Source organism: Tetranychus urticae, chromosome 3 (genome assembly GCF_039701765.1).
Source record: "Tetranychus urticae isolate SD_2017Ah chromosome 3, NJAU_TeUrti_SD_1.0, whole genome shotgun sequence".
In the NCBI taxonomy this organism is placed as follows: Eukaryota; Metazoa; Arthropoda; class Arachnida; order Trombidiformes; family Tetranychidae; genus Tetranychus; species Tetranychus urticae.
In genome coordinates, this window is record NC_142960.1 from 6,437,678 (window position 1) to 6,448,510 (window position 10,833).

Consider the following 10,833-nt stretch of genomic DNA (forward strand, 5'->3'; position numbering starts at 1 on the left):
AGTTGAAACTTTGACACCCTGTAACTTTGAAACGGTGAGTTTCCGAAACGAAAGGCTTGTCTAGGATCCGCAGAATCTCTTTTTTCATTTCAAAAGAAATGGCAATCAGAAAACTTAAATTGTAAGAAGTTAAATGCAAGCAGTTAAACTGGCCGGTGAAAACCATCCTGACCACGAAATGATTATTTGACGTCAAACCGAAGTCGAAAAGACTTGGAAACGTTTGAAATACTTGGCGTCAGTCCTGCTACTTTGGGTGATAAAATTAGATCACTCGATGAAATTGCCCAAAAATTGATGAAAACTCATCAATAAACTGCCGAGCAAACTTATCAAAAGCCAATTGAAATAAATCAAGAATGGGACCAATTAATTGCTAAGGCTACTGCTCGTCGTGAGAAACTTGACGATGAACTTGCGAATGATCTTACATCAGGTAAGCTTTTCTTTTACTCTTCATAATTTATATTGAAACATTATTCTAAATAAATATTAATAACTCTAAATCCGACGTCTAATTAATCTAATAATAATTTCGTGATCAGGATGGTTTTCACCAACCAGTTTATCTGCTTGCTTTGTAACTTCTTGCACTCGAAATTCCTGGCTTGCCATTTCTTTTTGAAATTCATCAAATTTCCTTTGGAGCACCTCAACATGTTCCAAGTCTTGTCCCATCTCATCAGAGGTAACAAATGCTTCTTTATCATTGACCCAGAACATAACTTCATCATATTGTCGATTGAATTGCTGAAGCACAAGAGCTTGTTGAAGTTTTAGTCCTTTTTCAGTTAACTTGGAAAGAAGTAGTTCCCATAGTCGGTGAAGTTCATCCAGACGATGAGTTATCACTTCAGCAGCAAAATGTCCCTGGTTAATCATTTCACCACCGGTAGCACTGAGAGATACAATAGCATCGGAATGAGCAGTCACTTCAGCCTCAAATGCTTGATGTTTTTGAATTTTAGCCTGTAGATTTGTTGGATCTTTATACGATTCATCTGAAGCAGTTTGTAATTTTTCCAATATCCACGATTCAAGTTCATCTGCATCTCTTTTGAAATATTGAAATCTCTTTGAATCTTCTAATAAACTTCTCTTTTCTTTAGCTTCTTCCTTGAATCTTTGATATCTTCCAAGAACTTGGTCTCTTCTTTCCTGAATATCTTCAACAGTTTCCAACATTTCGATCTTTCTTTTCATGGTTTCTTTGGATTTAACACTAGATTTAGAGCATCCCATGGTGTTTTCAAGATTATCCTAGGTTTTTAGTTGGATGATTTGATGATGAAAGGATGCAGACAAATGCAATACAATTTAACCTTTTGCACTTAAAGTTTTCGGATTGCCGTTTCTTTTTGAAATGAAAAAAGAGATTTAATCCTGCAGATCCTAATAACAGCCCATAATATTATTGAAATAAATTCATTATCAAGCTTGTCTGGTTCAATTCTAGCTTTAACTAGCTCTATTATTGCTGAAAAGTCATGAATAAATTTTTGCCCCATAGAGTTGAGCGTGTTTGATTCAATTGATTCTAACTATGAGATTAGTTTAATGAAAATAGATAGACTTACTCATCCACGGAGTATTCAGTTTCCATTCTTTGTCAACATAACCAGGGTTTACCTCCTTTATTAGCATACATGAAGCAAGTTGAAACACCGAGAAAAAACAAATGAAACTTTTAAAATCCATTGAGTTTGATTGAATTGATCTTCAAATTAACAGCAATACTAGTTGATATACACTGTCAACTCACCAGCGGTATTAGTTTTTTAGGTTTAAGTAACAAAAGTTGGTTACTTTCGCTTCACTTACTGTATGACCGAGTAACCATAATATCTCAAGTGTAATGGATCTTTTAGATTAAATTGTTCACAAAAATAATTAAAAAATGCAAGATATTTGAATGAAATAATTTGTAGTAACCTTTAAAAATTACTATTGAGAAAAGCATTAACTTAATTGATCTCTTCAAACATTAAAGTTTCAATCGAGTAACCATAAAATAACCAAAAAAGTACAACTGTAACTTTGCCTCAACCACTTCTTGACCGAGACTTGCCCTTCCTTTGTTTTGAGCTTACTAACAAAGACCTTTGTTTACTGCATTTCATCTCAAACTATGTTCAATAAACACAAAGAGTAAGATAAATTAATCGTTTTTGTTTCAAACCCTTGTGTTCATTTCAATCAACAAAGTGCTCAATGGATTCAAAATCTCACTTGATTCGTGTTCTTTACGTTTTGTCTTTCATTCATTTGTCAAGTCAATGGTATCATTCTGAATTACCAGATTTCGCTGCATCTCATGTTAATTATTATATGAACATCAAAACCAGCAATGACTTGAAACGGACTAACCTTAAAGACGATAATGTTCAATGGAAAAATGAGAGCTTCTTTGAAAGTATTTATCATCAAAACTGCAGAGTACAACTCGAAGAGTATGACAATTGTTATCTTTATTTATTCAAGAATGAAACTAATTCTATTCATGGACCGGTAAAGATCAATTACGAGCAAATTGAATTGGATCTGAAATTCAATTTGAGCCAAAGTAATAAGGATAAGTATTGGTTCGAGAATCCAAAGGAATTTCAACTTTACTTCTTGGCTAAAGCTCGTTGTATTTTAACGCTATTGGCATATAAAAGGATTGATAAAATCCAGTCCCGCATGATCCCTCATCTGAATACATATCTTGAATTGGATTCGATAACTGCCTCACTTTTTCCGAAGATCGAGAGAGACGATTATTTCATAATTAATATCTTTAATTATGATAAACTTTATTACGGTTTGAAAAGCAAGCACGACATAATCCAATATTTTGACGTATACAAAGGTTACGCAGCTTCCCATCCCATTTTCAACTATACAATTGTACCCAAAAACAAGGGATGTCTAAGAAATAGTGCAACTAAACTCTTATGTAAAAATAACGGCTTTTTTGCGTGGATATTAAAAAGATTTTTATAGAAAATCAAAGATACCAGATGATAAATATTACTAATATCAATATTACTTTACTCTTTGATCAAATTAATGCATTTGTGCAAAAAAAATGAATCTCATAAAGAAACAAGAAATTGTTGAAACATGCAACAGATGGAGCTTTGGAAACTGATAAAACTTTTTTACCGCTAAAAAAGTTTGAAAAGTTTTTCGTAGTTTTGAATGAAACTCAAAGAGCAAGAAAAAAAAGTTGAAATTTGGAGAAAAAGTTTCTCTCTTTTTCGTTTCATCTTTTCTTCACGTTATCATCAATTCACCATCACGCTCTGCTTCCCTCACCCGCCCCATCATCAGCCCTTTATCCTTTCTCATTTCATCATCTGTTCGCCTCTCTTTTTCACCTTTCTCATCATCATGTTTTCATCCTTTAAACTCTCCTCCTTCTCTTCCCTTCTCTCTCTCTCTTTCTTAATGTCATCTTCGGTTGCAAACAAAGTCAATTGAGATTACATTTAACCTGTTAACATTGAGTTTGTGCGCTCACTTTTCTGCCCTTCCGAGCTTTTAAAACATTAACAATATAAAACAGATACAATAGCAATAAGGTTACAAAAGGAATCAACAATAATAAGATAAAGAAACTGATAAATCTTGTTCAAGTTAATCCAACTTTACAGTCAAGTTCATCATCTTGTTCATCCTCATCTTCATTACAGTTTCATCAACAGTTTCTTGTTCACTTGTTTGTATTTACGTTTCATTGTTAAACTCACGACGTTTTCATTCAAAATTAACCAGGAAATCAAAGTTTGTCAACAAGTTTAACCAAAGTAATAAACGTTTAAATATTTGATAATTTCCTTTGCTCTTGTTTAACCAATATTGCCTTTAGTGGGACTCAGTGTTGATCCATCGGAAAATACGGATTAAACTGCAGTGTTATTTCACCGAAAAGTTGCTCTTGATTAATCTGGATTTTCCTTTCCTTTTCATTTATTTCAATCCTTTTTCTTCATAGTTGTGCTCAAACCTGAATCGTTGGATTAAAATCGTTATGAATGCAACTTTTTTCCCTTCATTTCACTAACTTGACCATCAACGACGCATTCAACTTTGTAAGTAATATTTAAATCTAAATCCAAAAATTCCAATTTCGAATCGAAAAGCTGATGAAAAATTCCTAAATGATGAACCAAATTCATAGTTTTACATCTTCTATCGACACTTGCTCTGATCAGGAAATGCAATCAAAGTTAATAGTTTGAAATAGAATAATTTTCATCAGAAAATTTGCAAAACTTGATAGAATTTCCGATTTTTCCAAATCGATCAACAAAATCAATTGAACTCAAACCTTAATCACTCAGAAAATTTCACAATTTTGCAAAAGATTTTGATTGAAAATTTCATTCCATTTTCCCATAAATTCATCTCAAGTTCACACTGAAAATTCAATGTCGGGCAAGAATTGCAAATTTTGAGGGGAAAAAAGTTTCAAAGATTGACTTTTCATTTTGCAAAATGAATTTAAATTTTGCCAAAGTCGATGAAAAATGTAAGGAAAAGATGATTGATTGCTGCGTAAATGATCGTTAATAGAATGATATTAAATTTGATAATTTGAAAATCAATAGACCAAAGTAAACTAATTAATGTTATTATTTGTTGCCAATCAAAAGTGTCGCCAATAAAAAAAAAGTTTATCCGCAAACAAAAACGAGAAATTAATAACAATTGAACTGTCAAGGGTAATATTTATCATTATTTGTCCTCTTTTATCCCTTTTAGTTCAATATTATCATTATTGGAACAATCTCGCAATTTTTATCCACATTATTATAATTATTATTATCATTATTATTGCTTGTCAGCGATTCATTGCTGTTCATTGCGCACTTCAATAAGCTTTAGTTTCTTCTCTTTTTTTCATCATTCAATTGAGTTAAATGTTTGACATAATTATCAGGTCAATTTGAGTTATGCCAAATTTAACCTTATACAATTGACGAAATGAAAAATGAAAAACGATGATGATGATGGTGATGAAGATGGGGATGGAAACGATGCACGCGTTTGAATGTGAACAGTGTCAAGACCCAGCCTAGTGAGTTGATTTTCAATTTACAGGTAAACAGATAATGTTGGAGTGTTCATTCAGCCATTCTAATGGTAATCAATCTACTCGATAAATGGGTCGTTCAGTGATATTCAGTGAGAGATGATGGTGAGGGAAGGTTAACTGGGTGAGAGGAAGAAAGATGATCTGAAAAGTGTATCAGAGTTGAGCTTTTGTTTCAACACACACAAAAAAAATTTCAACCAAATTTGCATTTCCAGCATTTCCATTCAACCTTTTCACATTTTCATTGAAATTAAAACATTGTCTTGCCTCATCAATGATTACTCATTTTAATCAGTTAATCAGTTTGTTTCAATGTGAAGAGAAGAGAAAAACAAAATTTCAAATTTATTTCCAAATTCATTCAAATCTCTTCAAATGCTAATCGAGTTAATTGGCCATAAATTTTCTCAATCAATGGCTTTTGTTGCAAACAAATGTTCACTTTTTCACCGATTTCAACGATTTTTAAAATGTTTAGTTTTTCAAACATTTCAAGAGTCAAGAAATTTTCCGTTTTTTGACCTTTTTTCTGGCGATTTGAAAGATTTTAGCAAAATTTTGAAAAATTGTTGAATCTATTTTCTGGTGAAATTGCAAGGAAACATTTTGCCTTTTTGTTCAATTTTATTAATAATTTGATTTTGTTGGAAATGCTTTTGTGCTTAAAATTCAGTCCAATTTAGTTGCAATGTTCAACTTGATTCATGATCTTGATTTTTCTCCTTCAAGTTTATTCTTATTTTGGAAAAATTAAATTTAACTCTCTGATGATTATTTGATTGAATTAAATTGGGCCTACAATAAATGACCTGAAACACATTTCCGTGTTTTTCTTGTTCTTTGTTTTTACTTCTCTCTCTCTCCCGTTCATCATGCTGTTCATTTCTCATCGCAACTTTGTTCATGACTTTCAAGTTATCAATTTCCTTTATCATTATCACTGTTTGGTTAATCAATGTTGAGAGTAATGGTTAAAAGATGAACAGATTTACCCGGCAATCGTTAGCTAATTGTAATCAGTTGGTCTGCAAAACGCAAATTGAAATTAAATGTTTTTAATCAGATTATCGGTCCATTGAATATTTATTCACATTAACCATTGTTGCTATTATTTATTACCATTTCATCTTGATTCTTCCCTCGGCAACTATTTATCATGATAAACATGTTAACCTAACCTTGACACGGTAAAATGATTTTAATAGCAATTTAAATTGAAGCAAACTCATCCATTCAAATCTAATCAATTTAAAGTGATAATTTATTTTTCTCTAATTTCTCAATATTTCCATTTCCATTCAATTGTTTCAAGTTATCGGCCTTTTCATTTGGAATCTTGAATATTGAAGTTCTACAATCAAGTTTCAAATATTTGGTTTCATTTTGATGTCGATATCCAAGTGAACCAACCATGGTTAGGTTTGAATATACAAATGATATTAGATGAGTTTCATTTAAAGACAGATAAAGGTTATCAGATTGACACAATGATTGAAAAGCTTCAATTGAATGGCGGATTGTCAGGATTAAGTGAGACAAATAATACTGATGATGATAAATTTGATCAGGTAAACCTAAAGAAGAAAAGAGAGAGAAGAAGAGATTAACAGATTGTCATGAAAAAACACCATGAAAAAAGATAAAGTGTTATCATTTTTGGTGAAAATAATACAAGAATGTTGGAGAAGATAAAAAATGGAAATAATTCGGTTTAGTAGTTTCAAGGCCAATCTGGTGAATCCTTCAGGCAACATCATCTCACTGACTTGCTTCCGTTTCAATCATGAAAATGATGAAGATGAGTAGATTTGTCTTCCATTTCTTCTGTTTCCAATCAATTTTTTATCTTCTCTTCATAATAATCATGTTTGCGTTTAAAAAAGAGGCTCAATACGTGTGTTAACCAAACCGAATTAAGGAGACCTTGTTGGGCCACCAAACCTCCGCCTCTGTGCAAGAGTCAAGTGAACCTTTCTTTTAACGGTTTTTCAATCATTTAAAAACCGGATTCAAAAACACTGAACAGTAAACAAACCGTAATCATAATTAACAAGTTGAGTTGGTTAAACACAAAACGCTCAAAATTTGCTCCAATCATTTCCAAAGTCTCAATTGTCAATTCAATCTTCTCAATCATTTGAAGCAATTGATTTGCAAGGAAATTGCTCAAATGATAAAAAAGGTTGCTCTTAAAATTCAATTCTAATCCATGATTTACTAATGGTTCATCAAAATTACTCGATTCAATCACTTTTCTTTTCTCAAAATGTTGATTATCTGTCACCAATAATCATTAATCACAATTTTTTCTCGCTTTTTTACAGTTTCTTAAAGAAAACGAGCGAAACTAAAGTCTGGAAACTCGTAAAGGTTTCCATTGATTAACCAGATCTGGATTCATAATGAACTTCATTGAAAGTTATCATTACCTGCTTCTGGGTATAAGTTTACTGGCAATTCCAGGTAAATATCTTATTGTATCTGTTGACAAAAGAATCATTTGTGGCAAAAGAAGAGATTGGCTGGAAAAAGATAAATTTTAAAACGTTTATCGAAATCAAATCTAATAATGTTAATTTGAAAGAGCTAATCAAATTGTCATCAGCATCATGATAAAGTGTAAATTTTTGGTTGCGCACTTCTATCATGCTTGATTGGATTCCATTTTTGCCCTTTTTTTATACTCATCTTGCTTTTGCATGGTTAGCCCGTGCTATCAAAAGCAAGACAAGACCAACACACAAACAAAAAAACAGTTTGATGTGAAACGGCACAGTCGAGTTGTGTGTGCTTTTTCAATCGTGAAAACTCATCTAATTCATCTCTTCTTCTTCTGAATTGGGTGAACATCTTTTTCAACCATCATCATAATTCAGCCAAACAAATGTTTAATACTCCATTTTTATCTCTTGCTATTTTTTGTGGGCCTTTGTTGGTTTTCATCTTCAATGGTAAACCCCACCTTTAAGCGATCACTTTTCATTGCTTTAGCTTCATTTTCAACTCAATTACATTTTCCACCAATAATGATAAATCATTATTTATCGCATTTGTTTTCATCGAGTTGACACCTTTTATGCGATGAAACTAGCTTTGATTGATGCAATCACCTTTACTGATAATGATTAAAACTCCATCATGAAATGTTGGCCAAATGTTGACTTTGATTTGAAATTAGTTTCATCAGAATCAGTAGATTAGTCTTTGCCATTTGTCCGATGTCCAAGATAGGTAAATTGGTCCAAAAATAACTCTGTAAGGGTTGAAGAGCAGACATTAGTTTTTGTTTAGATGCTTTAAATATAAAATAGATTCAGTGAGATGTTTCCTTATCAAATCTGTTTAATCTGTTAACATTAACAGTTTGTTAAACAATTTGATTAATAAAACAAGTTTCTGAAAATGTTTGTTTAATCATGACTTGGCAAGTGTTTGTTGATGTTTGTCTAGGATAACATGAGTTAACGGGACTTTAAAAGATCAGGTTAACTTGGTGTACTTTTTTTCATGATAATCAGGAGTGAATATTATTTACTATTCAAGGTCGTGATTCAAACATTAACTCAAAATTCAGAGATAATCTTCTTCCTATTTAGATTCTAATGAACATTATGGTTCAAACATAATTGTTCAAAGGGAAAAAATTCAAGGAATCATCATCACCATCAAAATAATCAGTAAAAATTATCATCAAAAGAGCATCATGGCCATGATGGTCAGTCAGTGATCAAATTCAATTATTATTTTGGTAACCTGATATCATGTTGCTCCAACAGTTGAGTCTACAATTTAACTTCATTTTCTCATTATTTAATCGTAAATAGACATTTTAACATAATTAGCATGATCAAATGATTAAACAGTGAGAGAAAAAGCAAACAAAATAAAAAATCGTAGATTACCATTTATGCGAACATTAATAGCGATTATTAATCTTTGTTCAAATTGATTGCTTGCACACAAAATGAGACTTCCTTATTGTTGACAATAAATGTTGAGCTAGCCAATTAATTGTAAATGGTAACAATTACAATAATGAGAAGGTACAGTTAAACCAGAAATGAAGTTTAAACCACAACCAATTTTGTCTTCATTTTCATTATCTTTCATGATTTAGGATTACCTTGCCAGTGACCGTAAACTTTGTTGATAAGTAATTAGTATCCAAATAATTTAGACTCATCTCAATAATTTAGATCATCTCCAAGTTGATGATGATGGTTTGAACGTGAACGAGTTGAAGGTGAAGGTGCTGACGAATCAACAGAGAGTGAAATAATGTTGATTGTTTGTTTCAACGTAAGGAGACACAATTAAAGGTTGACAGCTCATCCTTTTATAATAACAACTGCAATCGTAAAATTTACCAATTATTAATATTTAGTAGTTAAAACTGGTTGTTGAGTCTTGTCTTTTCATACTGCTTGATATAAATCTCGATTAAATGCCATTTAAAACCTTTAAACAGTTGAGTTTGCGAAAATTATTATATTTGAGATCAACAGGTAAACAAAGGGGAAACTGCTGCAATCCAAACATCATTAGTAAACTTCAATTGAGTAGCCATTGATTTGAATGACGATCTGATGAATTAAGATATTTCTATATTCCAGTCGCGATTGAAGTTAGCGAATCAATGCACTTTAATCAAATGATGGTAAATGGTTTGGCTTTTGTTTAGTCCTAATGATTGAAGGTGGCTTTTCTTCATTTTTTAGCGCAAAATATTTTTACTAATTGGTGACAGCTACAACTTGTTTAGACGGATTCAATTATGATGATAATTAAATTGGTAGGGCCAAGATGCAACCGGTAACACACGATAATTAGTCTCTTTTTCCCTTTTCAATGATTTAACTGGTTTTGTTAAAAATTGATCCACAATGTCAGCCATGATAGAATCCAATCGAGTTGAACTTGAAATTGAACGGTAAAAAACAATTAGAATTGGGAAATTTAAATGCATTACACTCTCACCTTTTTCTTTCTTGAAAATGATGATTGTTGTGATGAATACTGTTCAGGTCTCTTTTTTTGCTACAAATATTCTTGACACCACTTAATAACATCCTAATAATTGAACTTAAATTTCTCCTTTCCAATCCAACAGGCTTGATAAATGCGAAAAGTCTTTCTGAGCAAATTGAAGAGCTTCAAAAAACATCTAATTATTCTAGTCCATTCGATGTTGACACCTTAATTACCCATCATCATCCTTCGGTGAGTATCGATAATTAACAAATTGTAATTGATATTAATTGATATTAATTGATAATGGAAAATTATACTCCTTAAAAAGAAAGCAACACTTTCGTTTTGTTGCTCAATAGCTTTCTTTTTATATACATCTTCGAGTTCAACCTTTAACCATCCCTTTTGATTATTTGAAGGTTAATCGTCATTAATCAACAAGTTGAAGGTTGAAAAATTGTTGATGAATCAGCTAATAAACATTTATCTCGATGTGGTTGATCAAAATAATTGAAAAGAGTGTTAATCGACCATTCAACATGAAATTGAAATTCCAATCCAGTCACAAACACAGTTAACCAATGATAGAAATCTAGAAACAGAAAATGAAAACACCGAGAATTGAATGAAATTTGTCAATTATCTTAAATTTATAATTAACTTACTCAAGTTTAGACACCAAAAGAAAAATCAAATTAAATATCAATATTAAAATGATGAAAAATTATGTTGAATTCAATGAAAACATGTGATATCATTTTGCGAGGGAAAATCTCAAG

The 10,833-nt window shown here is 31.5% G+C and overlaps 1 long non-coding RNA gene across 2 annotated transcripts; it reads right to left on the bottom strand.

The window, feature by feature from the left end:
• Positions 1-6,262: 6,262 nt before the first annotated feature.
• Positions 6,263-10,782, bottom strand: LOC107371142 (uncharacterized). 2 transcript variants are annotated; one of them, XR_016200210.1, is made up of 5 exons: positions 10,720-10,782; positions 10,061-10,646; positions 8,986-9,999; positions 8,194-8,336; positions 6,263-6,657 (listed from the first exon to the last, which is right to left on the bottom strand). It is a non-coding gene; the product is annotated as an uncharacterized LOC107371142 (long non-coding RNA). The 2 variants fall into 2 exon arrangements; XR_016200209.1 differs by having other exon boundaries at positions 7,513-8,336.
• Positions 10,783-10,833: the final 51 nt, after the last annotated feature.